Here is a 12,298-nt window from a genome sequence, read left to right as displayed (position 1 = left end):
GTAAAAGTGTTTTATCCCAAGCAAAATATAAAATAAATTAAAACAATACAAAAGTGAAAAATAATATAATATATTATTTGTCCAAGTATAATAATTTCAACTTCACACAAATTAAATAAATTCGTTTAGGATTAAGTAATTAATGCCTTTGAAAAAAAGAATAACTTAGTTTAGTTAGATAAAATTATTTTTATGTTTATTAAATTATTTTTAATTCGTAAACGGGTCATATCGGGTCATATCAGGTCACCACGGGTTGACCCGAAATCGACCGGTTTTCTTTTCGGGTTCATCGGGTCCAACCCGATTCTGACCCGAATTCCCGAAACCTCAACCCAAACCCATTAATTTCGTGTTAGGTTCGTGTCGTGTCGAAAATTGCCACCCCTAGTTGCGGTGATACATTTGCGCCGACAAATTTGAGCGACGATCCGGGCTTTGATCGAGCCGTACCGTTCCTGATTTGTCTCGCGCCTTCAGATCCTCCTTCACGCTTCGACAAGAAGCAAAATATTAAGCAATCGTTCCGACGGAGCTAAATTACTACAGGATAAAGAACGAATAGGAAATTTGGATTTCGAAACAAAAAAGAGAGGGGTGCAACACGAGGACTTCCCAGGGGGTCACCCATCCTAGTACTACTCTCGCCCAAGCACGCTTAACTTCGGAGTTCTGATGGGATCCGGTGCATTAGCGCTGGTATGATCGCACCCGCCATGTTCCTTTCGCGTTATTCTTTTAAACTACCCCGTCCTGCGAAGCAGTGTGGCTTTTCTAGACCGAAATTCATTTTAAGCGTCAATTCAAGCATTTTCCTCTTATCCTTTTATTTATTTACTTTATATTTTTTTTTGTTATTGATTTGCACCCTGTTTTTTTCCCTCATCCCGCAACTCTAAATTATCATGAAATCAATCTTTCACGCTTGCAGTTAGGGGTGGCAATTCGGGTCCAAATCAGGTTGGCGGGTCGGGTTCGGGTCAACAGACCCGCCAGAAAATCTGTTGACCCGAACCCCGACCCGCCAACCCGTGACGGGTCAGGTATGCTGACCCGAACCCGAAAATTTCAGGTTTACGGGGCGGCGGGTCGACCCGAAATGACCCGAAACTTAATTTTAATTTATTAATTTATCACTGTAATTTCTAATAAAATCAATTTCTCACAAAACTAATTACATAATCAAGTAATAAAAATTTAAATAAATGATTCCAAATCAAATCTAAAATAAATTAAACACCGTAAAAGTGTTTTATCCCAAGCAAAATATAAAATAAATTAAAACAATACAAAAGTGAAAAATAATATAATATATTATTTGTCCAAGTATAATAATTTCAACTTCACACAAATTAAATAAATTCGTTTAGGATTAAGTAATTAATGCCTTTGAAAAAAAGAATAACTTAGTTTAGTTAGATAAAATTATTTTTATGTTTATTAAATTATTTTTAATTCGTAAACGGGTCATATCGGGTCATATCAGGTCACCACGGGTTGACCCGAAATCGACCGGTTTTCTTTTCGGGTTCATCGGGTCCAACCCGATTCTGACCCGAATTCCCGAAACCTCAACCCAAACCCATTAATTTCGTGTTAGGTTCGTGTCGTGTCGAAAATTGCCACCCCTAGTTGCGGTGATACATTTGCGCCGACAAATTTGAGCGACGATCCGGGCTTTGATCGAGCCGTACCGTTCCTGATTTGTCTCGCGCCTTCAGATCCTCCTTCACGCTTCGACAAGAAGCAAAATATTAAGCAATCGTTCCGACGGAGCTAAATTACTACAGGATAAAGAACGAATAGGAAATTTGGATTTCGAAACAAAAAAGAGAGGGGTGCAACACGAGGACTTCCCAGGGGGTCACCCATCCTAGTACTACTCTCGCCCAAGCACGCTTAACTTCGGAGTTCTGATGGGATCCGGTGCATTAGCGCTGGTATGATCGCACCCGCCATGTTCCTTTCGCGTTATTCTTTTAAACTACCCCGTCCTGCGAAGCAGTGTGGCTTTTCTAGACCGAAATTCATTTTAAGCGTCAATTCAAGCATTTTCCTCTTATCCTTTTATTTATTTACTTTATATATTTTTTTGTTATTGATTTGCACCCTGTTTTTTTCCCTCATCCCGCAACTCTAAATTATCATGAAATCAATCCTTCACGCTTGCAGTTAGGGGTGGCAATTCGGGTCCAAATCAGGTTGGCGGGTCGGGTTCGGGTCAACAGACCCGCCAGAAAATCTGTTGACCCGAACCCCGACCCGCCAACCCGTGACGGGTCAGGTATGCTGACCCGAATCCGAAAATTTCAGGTTTACGGGGCGGCGGGTCGACCCGAAATGACCCGAAACTTAATTTTAATTTATTAATTTATCACTGTAATTTCTAATAAAATCAATTTCTCACAAAACTAATTACATAATCAAGTAATAAAAATTTAAATAAATGATTCCAAATCAAATCTAAAATAAATTAAACACCGTAAAAGTGTTTTATCCCAAGCAAAATATAAAATAAATTAAAACAATACAAAAGTGAAAAATAATATAATATATTATTTGTCCAAGTATAATAATTTCAACTTCACACAAATTAAATAAATTCGTTTAGGATTAAGTAATTAATGCCTTTGAAAAAAAGAATAACTTAGTTTAGTTAGATAAAATTATTTTTATGTTTATTAAATTATTTTTAATTCGTAAACGGGTCATATCGGGTCATATCAGGTCACCACGGGTTGACCCGAAATCGACCGGTTTTCTTTTCGGGTTCATCGGGTCCAACCCGATTCTGACCCGAATTCCCGAAACCTCAACCCAAACCCATTAATTTCGTGTTAGGTTCGTGTCGTGTCGAAAATTGCCACCCCTAGTTGCGGTGATACATTTGCGCCGACAAATTTGAGCGACGATCCGGGCTTTGATCGAGCCGTACCGTTCCTGATTTGTCTCGCGCCTTCAGATCCTCCTTCACGCTTCGACAAGAAGCAAAATATTAAGCAATCGTTCCGACGGAGCTAAATTACTACAGGATAAAGAACGAATAGGAAATTTGGATTTCGAAACAAAAAAGAGAGGGGTGCAACACGAGGACTTCCCAGGGGGTCACCCATCCTAGTACTACTCTCGCCCAAGCACGCTTAACTTCGGAGTTCTGATGGGATCCGGTGAATTAGCGCTGGTATGATCGCACCCGCCATGTTCCTTTCGCGTTATTCTTTTAAACTACCCCGTCCTGCGAAGCAGTGTGGCTTTTCTAGACCGAAATTCATTTTAAGCGTCAATTCAAGCATTTTCCTCTTATCCTTTTATTTATTTACTTTATATTTTTTTTTGTTATTGATTTGCACCCTGTTTTTTTCCCTCATCCCGCAACTCTAAATTATCATGAAATCAATCCTTCACGCTTGCAGTTAGGGGTGGCAATTCGGGTCCAAATCAGGTTGGCGGGTCGGGTTCGGGTCAACAGACCCGCCAGAAAATCTGTTGACCCGAACCCCGACCCGCCAACCCGTGACGGGTCAGGTATGCTGACCCGAACCCGAAAATTTCAGGTTTACGGGGCGGCGGGTCGACCCGAAATGACCCGAAACTTAATTTTAATTTATTAATTTATCACTGTAATTTCTAATAAAATCAATTTCTCACAAAACTAATTACATAATCAAGTAATAAAAATTTAAATAAATGATTCCAAATCAAATCTAAAATAAATTAAACACCGTAAAAGTGTTTTATCCCAAGCAAAATATAAAATAAATTAAAACAATACAAAAGTGAAAAATAATATAATATATTATTTGTCCAAGTATAATAATTTCAACTTCACACAAATTAAATAAATTCGTTTAGGATTAAGTAATTAATGCCTTTGAAAAAAAGAATAACTTAGTTTAGTTAGATAAAATTATTTTTATGTTTATTAAATTATTTTTAATTCGTAAACGGGTCATATCGGGTCATATCAGGTCACCACGGGTTGACCCGAAATCGACCGGTTTTCTTTTCGGGTTCATCGGGTCCAACCCGATTCTGACCCGAATTCCCGAAACCTCAACCCAAACCCATTAATTTCGTGTTAGGTTCGTGTCGTGTCGAAAATTGCCACCCCTAGTTGCGGTGATACATTTGCGCCGACAAATTTGAGCGACGATCCGGGCTTTGATCGAGCCGTACCGTTCCTGATTTGTCTCGCGCCTTCAGATCCTCCTTCACGCTTCGACAAGAAGCAAAATATTAAGCAATCGTTCCGACGGAGCTAAATTACTACAGGATAAAGAACGAATAGGAAATTTGGATTTCGAAACAAAAAAGAGAGGGGTGCAACACGAGGACTTCCCAGGGGGTCACCCATCCTAGTACTACTCTCGCCCAAGCACGCTTAACTTCGGAGTTCTGATGGGATCCGGTGCATTAGTGCTGGTATGATCGCACCCGCCATGTTCCTTTCGCGTTATTCTTTTAAACTACCCCGTCCTGCGAAGCAGTGTGGCTTTTCTAGACCGAAATTCATTTTAAGCGTCAATTCAAGCATTTTCCTCTTATCCTTTTATTTATTTACTTTATATTTTTTTTTGTTATTGATTTGCACCCTGTTTTTTTCCCTCATCCCGCAACTCTAAATTATCATGAAATCAATCCTTCACGCTTGCAGTTAGGGGTGGCAATTCGGGTCCAAATCAGGTTGGCGGGTCGGGTTCGGGTCAACAGACCCGCCAGAAAATCTGTTGACCCGAACCCCGACCCGCCAACCCGTGACGGGTCAGGTATGCTGACCCGGACCCGAAAATTTCAGGTTTACGGGGCGGCGGGTCGACCCGAAATGACCCGAAACTTAATTTTAATTTATTAATTTATCACTGTAATTTCTAATAAAATCAATTTCTCACAAAACTAATTACATAATCAAGTAATAAAAATTTAAATAAATGATTCCAAATCAAATCTAAAATAAATTAAACACCGTAAAAGTGTTTTATCCCAAGCAAAATATAAAATAAATTAAAACAATACAAAAGTGAAAAATAATATAATATATTATTTGTCCAAGTATAATAATTTCAACTTCACACAAATTAAATAAATTCGTTTAGGATTAAGTAATTAATGCCTTTGAAAAAAAGAATAACTTAGTTTAGTTAGATAAAATTATTTTTATGTTTATTAAATTATTTTTAAATCGTAAACGGGTCATATCGGGTCATATCAGGTCACCACGGGTTGACCCGAAATCGACCGGTTTTCTTTTCGGGTTCATCGGGTCCAACCCGATTCTGACCCGAATTCCCGAAACCTCAACCCAAACCCATTAATTTCGTGTTAGGTTCGTGTCGTGTCGAAAATTGCCACCCCTAGTTGCGGTGATGCATTTGCGCCGACAAATTTGAGCGACGATCCGGGCTTTGATCGAGCCGTACCGTTCCTGATTTGTCTCGCGCCTTCAGATCCTCCTTCACGCTTCGACAAGAAGCAAAATATTAAGCAATCGTTCCGACGGAGCTAAATTACTACAGGATAAAGAACGAATAGGAAATTTAGATTTCGAAACAAAAAAGAGAGGGGTGCAACACGAGGACTTCCCAGGGGGTCACCCATCCTAGTACTACTCTCGCCCAAGCACGCTTAACTTCGGAGTTCTGATGGGATCCGGTGCATTAGCGCTGGTATGATCGCACCCGCCATGTTCCTTTCGCGTTATTCTTTTAAACTACCCCGTCCTGCGAAGCAGTGTGGCTTTTCTAGACCGAAATTCATTTTAAGCGTCAATTCAAGCATTTTCCTCTTATCCTTTTATTTATTTACTTTATATTTTTTTTTGTTATTGATTTGCACCCTGTTTTTTTCCCTCATCCCGCAACTCTAAATTATCATGAAATCAATCCTTCACGCTTGCAGTTAGGGGTGGCAATTCGGGTCCAAATCAGGTTGGCGGGTCGGGTTCGGGTCAACAGACCCGCCAGAAAATCTGTTGACCCGAACCCCGACCCGCCAACCCGTGACGGGTCAGGTATGCTGACCCGAACCCGAAAATTTCAGGTTTACGGGGCGGCGGGTCGACCCGAAATGACCCGAAACTTAATTTTAATTTATTAATTTATCACTGTAATTTCTAATAAAATCAATTTCTCACAAAACTAATTACATAATCAAGTAATAAAAATTTAAATAAATGATTCCAAATCAAATCTAAAATAAATTAAACACCGTAAAAGTGTTTTATCCCAAGCAAAATATAAAATAAATTAAAACAATACAAAAGTGAAAAATAATATAATATATTATTTGTCCAAGTATAATAATTTCAACTTCACACAAATTAAATAAATTCGTTTAGGATTAAGTAATTAATGCCTTTGAAAAAAAGAATAACTTAGTTTAGTTAGATAAAATTATTTTTATGTTTATTAAATTATTTTTAATTCGTAAACGGGTCATATCGGGTCATATCAGGTCACCACGGGTTGACCCGAAATCGACCGGTTTTCTTTTCGGGTTCATCGGGTCCAACCCGATTCTGACCCGAATTCCCGAAACCTCAACCCAAACCCATTAATTTCGTGTTAGGTTCGTGTCGTGTCGAAAATTGCCACCCCTAGTTGCGGTGATACATTTGCGCCGACAAATTTGAGCGACGATCCGGGCTTTGATCGAGCCGTACCGTTCCTGATTTGTCTCGCGCCTTCAGATCCTCCTTCACGCTTCGACAAGAAGCAAAATATTAAGCAATCGTTCCGACGGAGCTAAATTACTACAGGATAAAGAACGAATAGGAAATTTGGATTTCGAAACAAAAAAGAGAGGGGTGCAACACGAGGACTTCCCAGGGGGTCACCCATCCTAGTACTACTCTCGCCCAAGCACGCTTAACTTCGGAGTTCTGATGGGATCCGGTGCATTAGTGCTGGTATGATCGCACCCGCCATGTTCCTTTCGCGTTATTCTTTTAAACTACCCCGTCCTGCGAAGCAGTGTGGCTTTTCTAGACCGAAATTCATTTTAAGCGTCAATTCAAGCATTTTCCTCTTATCCTTTTATTTATTTACTTTATATATTTTTTTGTTATTGATTTGCACCCTGTTTTTTTCCCTCATCCCGCAACTCTAAATTATCATGAAATCAATCCTTCACGCTTGCAGTTAGGGGTGGCAATTCGGGTCCAAATCAGGTTGGCGGGTCGGGTTCGGGTCAACAGACCCGCCAGAAAATCTGTTGACCCGAACCCCGACCCGCCAACCCGTGACGGGTCAGGTATGCTGACCCGAACCCGAAAATTTCAGGTTTACGGGGCGGCGGGTCGACCCGAAATGACCCGAAACTTAATTTTAATTTATTAATTTATCACTGTAATTTCTAATAAAATCAATTTCTCACAAAACTAATTACATAATCAAGTAATAAAAATTTAAATAAATGATTCCAAATCAAATCTAAAATAAATTAAACACCGTAAAAGTGTTTTATCCCAAGCAAAATATAAAATAAATTAAAACAATACAAAAGTGAAAAATAATATAATATATTATTTGTCCAAGTATAATAATTTCAACTTCACACAAATTAAATAAATTCGTTTAGGATTAAGTAATTAATGCCTTTGAAAAAAAGAATAACTTAGTTTAGTTAGATAAAATTATTTTTATGTTTATTAAATTATTTTTAATTCGTAAACGGGTCATATCGGGTCATATCAGGTCACCACGGGTTGACCCGAAATCGACCGGTTTTCTTTTCGGGTTCATCGGGTCCAACCCGATTCTGACCCGAATTCCCGAAACCTCAACCCAAACCCATTAATTTCGTGTTAGGTTCGTGTCGTGTCGAAAATTGCCACCCCTAGTTGCGGTGATACATTTGCGCCGACAAATTTGAGCGACGATCCGGGCTTTGATCGAGCCGTACCGTTCCTGATTTGTCTCGCGCCTTCAGATCCTCCTTCACGCTTCGACAAGAAGCAAAATATTAAGCAATCGTTCCGACGGAGCTAAATTACTACAGGATAAAGAACGAATAGGAAATTTGGATTTCGAAACAAAAAAGAGAGGGGTGCAACACGAGGACTTCCCAGGGGGTCACCCATCCTAGTACTACTCTCGCCCAAGCACGCTTAACTTCGGAGTTCTGATGGGATCCGGTGCATTAGCGCTGGTATGATCGCACCCGCCATGTTCCTTTCGCGTTATTCTTTTAAACTACCCCGTCCTGCGAAGCAGTATGGCTTTTCTAGACCGAAATTCATTTTAAGCGTCAATTCAAGCATTTTCCTCTTATCCTTTTATTTATTTACTTTATATTTTTTTTTGTTATTGATTTGCACCCTGTTTTTTTCCCTCATCCCGCAACTCTAAATTATCATGAAATCAATCTTTCACGCTTGCAGTTAGGGGTGGCAATTCGGGTCCAAATCAGGTTGGCGGGTCGGGTTCGGGTCAACAGACCCGCCAGAAAATCTGTTGACCCGAACCCCGACCCGCCAACCCGTGACGGGTCAGGTATGCTGACCCGAACCCGAAAATTTCAGGTTTACGGGGCGGCGGGTCGACCCGAAATGACCCGAAACTTAATTTTAATTTATTAATTTATCACTGTAATTTCTAATAAAATCAATTTCTCACAAAACTAATTACATAATCAAGTAATAAAAATTTAAATAAATGATTCCAAATCAAATCTAAAATAAATTAAACACCGTAAAAGTGTTTTATCCCAAGCAAAATATAAAATAAATTAAAACAATACAAAAGTGAAAAATAATATAATATATTATTTGTCCAAGTATAATAATTTCAACTTCACACAAATTAAATAAATTCGTTTAGGATTAAGTAATTAATGCCTTTGAAAAAAAGAATAACTTAGTTTAGTTAGATAAAATTATTTTTATGTTTATTAAATTATTTTTAATTCGTAAACGGGTCATATCGGGTCATATCAGGTCACCACGGGTTGACCCGAAATCGACCGGTTTTCTTTTCGGGTTCATCGGGTCCAACCCGATTCTGACCCGAATTCCCGAAACCTCAACCCAAACCCATTAATTTCGTGTTAGGTTCGTGTCGTGTCGAAAATTGCCACCCCTAGTTGCGGTGATACATTTGCGCCGACAAATTTGAGCGACGATCCGGGCTTTGATCGAGCCGTACCGTTCCTGATTTGTCTCGCGCCTTCAGATCCTCCTTCACGCTTCGACAAGAAGCAAAATATTAAGCAATCGTTCCGACGGAGCTAAATTACTACAGGATAAAGAACGAATAGGAAATTTGGATTTCGAAACAAAAAAGAGAGGGGTGCAACACGAGGACTTCCCAGGGGGTCACCCATCCTAGTACTACTCTCGCCCAAGCACGCTTAACTTCGGAGTTCTGATGGGATCCGGTGCATTAGCGCTGGTATGATCGCACCCGCCATGTTCCTTTCGCGTTATTCTTTTAAACTACCCCGTCCTGCGAAGCAGTGTGGCTTTTCTAGACCGAAATTCATTTTAAGCGTCAATTCAAGCATTTTCCTCTTATCCTTTTATTTATTTACTTTATATATTTTTTTGTTATTGATTTGCACCCTGTTTTTTTCCCTCATCCCGCAACTCTAAATTATCATGAAATCAATCCTTCACGCTTGCAGTTAGGGGTGGCAATTCGGGTCCAAATCAGGTTGGCGGGTCGGGTTCGGGTCAACAGACCCGCCAGAAAATCTGTTGACCCGAACCCCGACCCGCCAACCCGTGACGGGTCAGGTATGCTGACCCGAATCCGAAAATTTCAGGTTTACGGGGCGGCGGGTCGACCCGAAATGACCCGAAACTTAATTTTAATTTATTAATTTATCACTGTAATTTCTAATAAAATCAATTTCTCACAAAACTAATTACATAATCAAGTAATAAAAATTTAAATAAATGATTCCAAATCAAATCTAAAATAAATTAAACACCGTAAAAGTGTTTTATCCCAAGCAAAATATAAAATAAATTAAAACAATACAAAAGTGAAAAATAATATAATATATTATTTGTCCAAGTATAATAATTTCAACTTCACACAAATTAAATAAATTCGTTTAGGATTAAGTAATTAATGCCTTTGAAAAAAAGAATAACTTAGTTTAGTTAGATAAAATTATTTTTATGTTTATTAAATTATTTTTAATTCGTAAACGGGTCATATCGGGTCATATCAGGTCACCACGGGTTGACCCGAAATCGACCGGTTTTCTTTTCGGGTTCATCGGGTCCAACCCGATTCTGACCCGAATTCCCGAAACCTCAACCCAAACCCATTAATTTCGTGTTAGGTTCGTGTCGTGTCGAAAATTGCCACCCCTAGTTGCGGTGATACATTTGCGCCGACAAATTTGAGCGACGATCCGGGCTTTGATCGAGCCGTACCGTTCCTGATTTGTCTCGCGCCTTCAGATCCTCCTTCACGCTTCGACAAGAAGCAAAATATTAAGCAATCGTTCCGACGGAGCTAAATTACTACAGGATAAAGAACGAATAGGAAATTTGGATTTCGAAACAAAAAAGAGAGGGGTGCAACACGAGGACTTCCCAGGGGGTCACCCATCCTAGTACTACTCTCGCCCAAGCACGCTTAACTTCGGAGTTCTGATGGGATCCGGTGAATTAGCGCTGGTATGATCGCACCCGCCATGTTCCTTTCGCGTTATTCTTTTAAACTACCCCGTCCTGCGAAGCAGTGTGGCTTTTCTAGACCGAAATTCATTTTAAGCGTCAATTCAAGCATTTTCCTCTTATCCTTTTATTTATTTACTTTATATTTTTTTTTGTTATTGATTTGCACCCTGTTTTTTTCCCTCATCCCGCAACTCTAAATTATCATGAAATCAATCCTTCACGCTTGCAGTTAGGGGTGGCAATTCGGGTCCAAATCAGGTTGGCGGGTCGGGTTCGGGTCAACAGACCCGCCAGAAAATCTGTTGACCCGAACCCCGACCCGCCAACCCGTGACGGGTCAGGTATGCTGACCCGAACCCGAAAATTTCAGGTTTACGGGGCGGCGGGTCGACCCGAAATGACCCGAAACTTAATTTTAATTTATTAATTTATCACTGTAATTTCTAATAAAATCAATTTCTCACAAAACTAATTACATAATCAAGTAATAAAAATTTAAATAAATGATTCCAAATCAAATCTAAAATAAATTAAACACCGTAAAAGTGTTTTATCCCAAGCAAAATATAAAATAAATTAAAACAATACAAAAGTGAAAAATAATATAATATATTATTTGTCCAAGTATAATAATTTCAACTTCACACAAATTAAATAAATTCGTTTAGGATTAAGTAATTAATGCCTTTGAAAAAAAGAATAACTTAGTTTAGTTAGATAAAATTATTTTTATGTTTATTAAATTATTTTTAATTCGTAAACGGGTCATATCGGGTCATATCAGGTCACCACGGGTTGACCCGAAATCGACCGGTTTTCTTTTCGGGTTCATCGGGTCCAACCCGATTCTGACCCGAATTCCCGAAACCTCAACCCAAACCCATTAATTTCGTGTTAGGTTCGTGTCGTGTCGAAAATTGCCACCCCTAGTTGCGGTGATACATTTGCGCCGACAAATTTGAGCGACGATCCGGGCTTTGATCGAGCCGTACCGTTCCTGATTTGTCTCGCGCCTTCAGATCCTCCTTCACGCTTCGACAAGAAGCAAAATATTAAGCAATCGTTCCGACGGAGCTAAATTACTACAGGATAAAGAACGAATAGGAAATTTGGATTTCGAAACAAAAAAGAGAGGGGTGCAACACGAGGACTTCCCAGGGGGTCACCCATCCTAGTACTACTCTCGCCCAAGCACGCTTAACTTCGGAGTTCTGATGGGATCCGGTGCATTAGTGCTGGTATGATCGCACCCGCCATGTTCCTTTCGCGTTATTCTTTTAAACTACCCCGTCCTGCGAAGCAGTGTGGCTTTTCTAGACCGAAATTCATTTTAAGCGTCAATTCAAGCATTTTCCTCTTATCCTTTTATTTATTTACTTTATATTTTTTTTTGTTATTGATTTGCACCCTGTTTTTTTCCCTCATCCCGCAACTCTAAATTATCATGAAATCAATCCTTCACGCTTGCAGTTAGGGGTGGCAATTCGGGTCCAAATCAGGTTGGCGGGTCGGGTTCGGGTCAACAGACCCGCCAGAAAATCTGTTGACCCGAACCCCGACCCGCCAACCCGTGACGGGTCAGGTATGCTGACCCGGACCCGAAAATTTCAGGTTTACGGGGCGGCGGGTCGACCCGAAATGACCCGAAACTTAATTTTAATTTATTAA

The 12,298-nt window shown here is 39.7% G+C and overlaps 10 non-coding genes across 10 annotated transcripts; all 10 read right to left on the bottom strand.

The window, feature by feature from the left end:
• Positions 1 to 594: 594 nt before the first annotated feature.
• LOC140030174 (5S ribosomal RNA) lies at positions 595 to 713 on the bottom strand. The gene has a single exon (XR_011834088.1). It is a non-coding gene; the product is annotated as a 5S ribosomal RNA (ribosomal RNA).
• A 1,122-nt stretch (positions 714 to 1,835) lies between these two features.
• Positions 1,836 to 1,954, bottom strand: LOC140030173 (5S ribosomal RNA). Its single transcript, XR_011834087.1, has one exon. It is a non-coding gene; the product is annotated as a 5S ribosomal RNA (ribosomal RNA).
• Positions 1,955 to 3,076: 1,122 nt separating this feature from the next.
• Positions 3,077 to 3,195, bottom strand: LOC140030995 (5S ribosomal RNA). Its single transcript, XR_011834915.1, has one exon. It is a non-coding gene; the product is annotated as a 5S ribosomal RNA (ribosomal RNA).
• A 1,122-nt stretch (positions 3,196 to 4,317) lies between these two features.
• LOC140029084 (5S ribosomal RNA) lies at positions 4,318 to 4,436 on the bottom strand. Its single transcript, XR_011832987.1, has one exon. It is a non-coding gene; the product is annotated as a 5S ribosomal RNA (ribosomal RNA).
• A 1,122-nt stretch (positions 4,437 to 5,558) lies between these two features.
• LOC140030172 (5S ribosomal RNA) lies at positions 5,559 to 5,677 on the bottom strand. Its single transcript, XR_011834086.1, has one exon. It is a non-coding gene; the product is annotated as a 5S ribosomal RNA (ribosomal RNA).
• A 1,122-nt stretch (positions 5,678 to 6,799) lies between these two features.
• LOC140029082 (5S ribosomal RNA) lies at positions 6,800 to 6,918 on the bottom strand. Its single transcript, XR_011832986.1, has one exon. It is a non-coding gene; the product is annotated as a 5S ribosomal RNA (ribosomal RNA).
• A 1,122-nt stretch (positions 6,919 to 8,040) lies between these two features.
• Positions 8,041 to 8,159, bottom strand: LOC140030170 (5S ribosomal RNA). Its single transcript, XR_011834084.1, has one exon. It is a non-coding gene; the product is annotated as a 5S ribosomal RNA (ribosomal RNA).
• A 1,122-nt stretch (positions 8,160 to 9,281) lies between these two features.
• LOC140030169 (5S ribosomal RNA) lies at positions 9,282 to 9,400 on the bottom strand. Its single transcript, XR_011834083.1, has one exon. It is a non-coding gene; the product is annotated as a 5S ribosomal RNA (ribosomal RNA).
• A 1,122-nt stretch (positions 9,401 to 10,522) lies between these two features.
• LOC140030994 (5S ribosomal RNA) lies at positions 10,523 to 10,641 on the bottom strand. The gene has a single exon (XR_011834914.1). It is a non-coding gene; the product is annotated as a 5S ribosomal RNA (ribosomal RNA).
• A 1,122-nt stretch (positions 10,642 to 11,763) lies between these two features.
• Positions 11,764 to 11,882, bottom strand: LOC140029081 (5S ribosomal RNA). Its single transcript, XR_011832985.1, has one exon. It is a non-coding gene; the product is annotated as a 5S ribosomal RNA (ribosomal RNA).
• Between the last annotated feature and the right edge of the window lie 416 nt (positions 11,883 to 12,298).

The sequence above is a fragment of the Coffea arabica genome, chromosome 11e, assembly GCF_036785885.1.
Source record: "Coffea arabica cultivar ET-39 chromosome 11e, Coffea Arabica ET-39 HiFi, whole genome shotgun sequence".
In the NCBI taxonomy this organism is placed as follows: Eukaryota; Viridiplantae; Streptophyta; class Magnoliopsida; order Gentianales; family Rubiaceae; genus Coffea; species Coffea arabica.
Note: the sequence above shows the minus strand (reverse complement) of the source record. Positions and strands in the feature narration are given on the sequence as shown.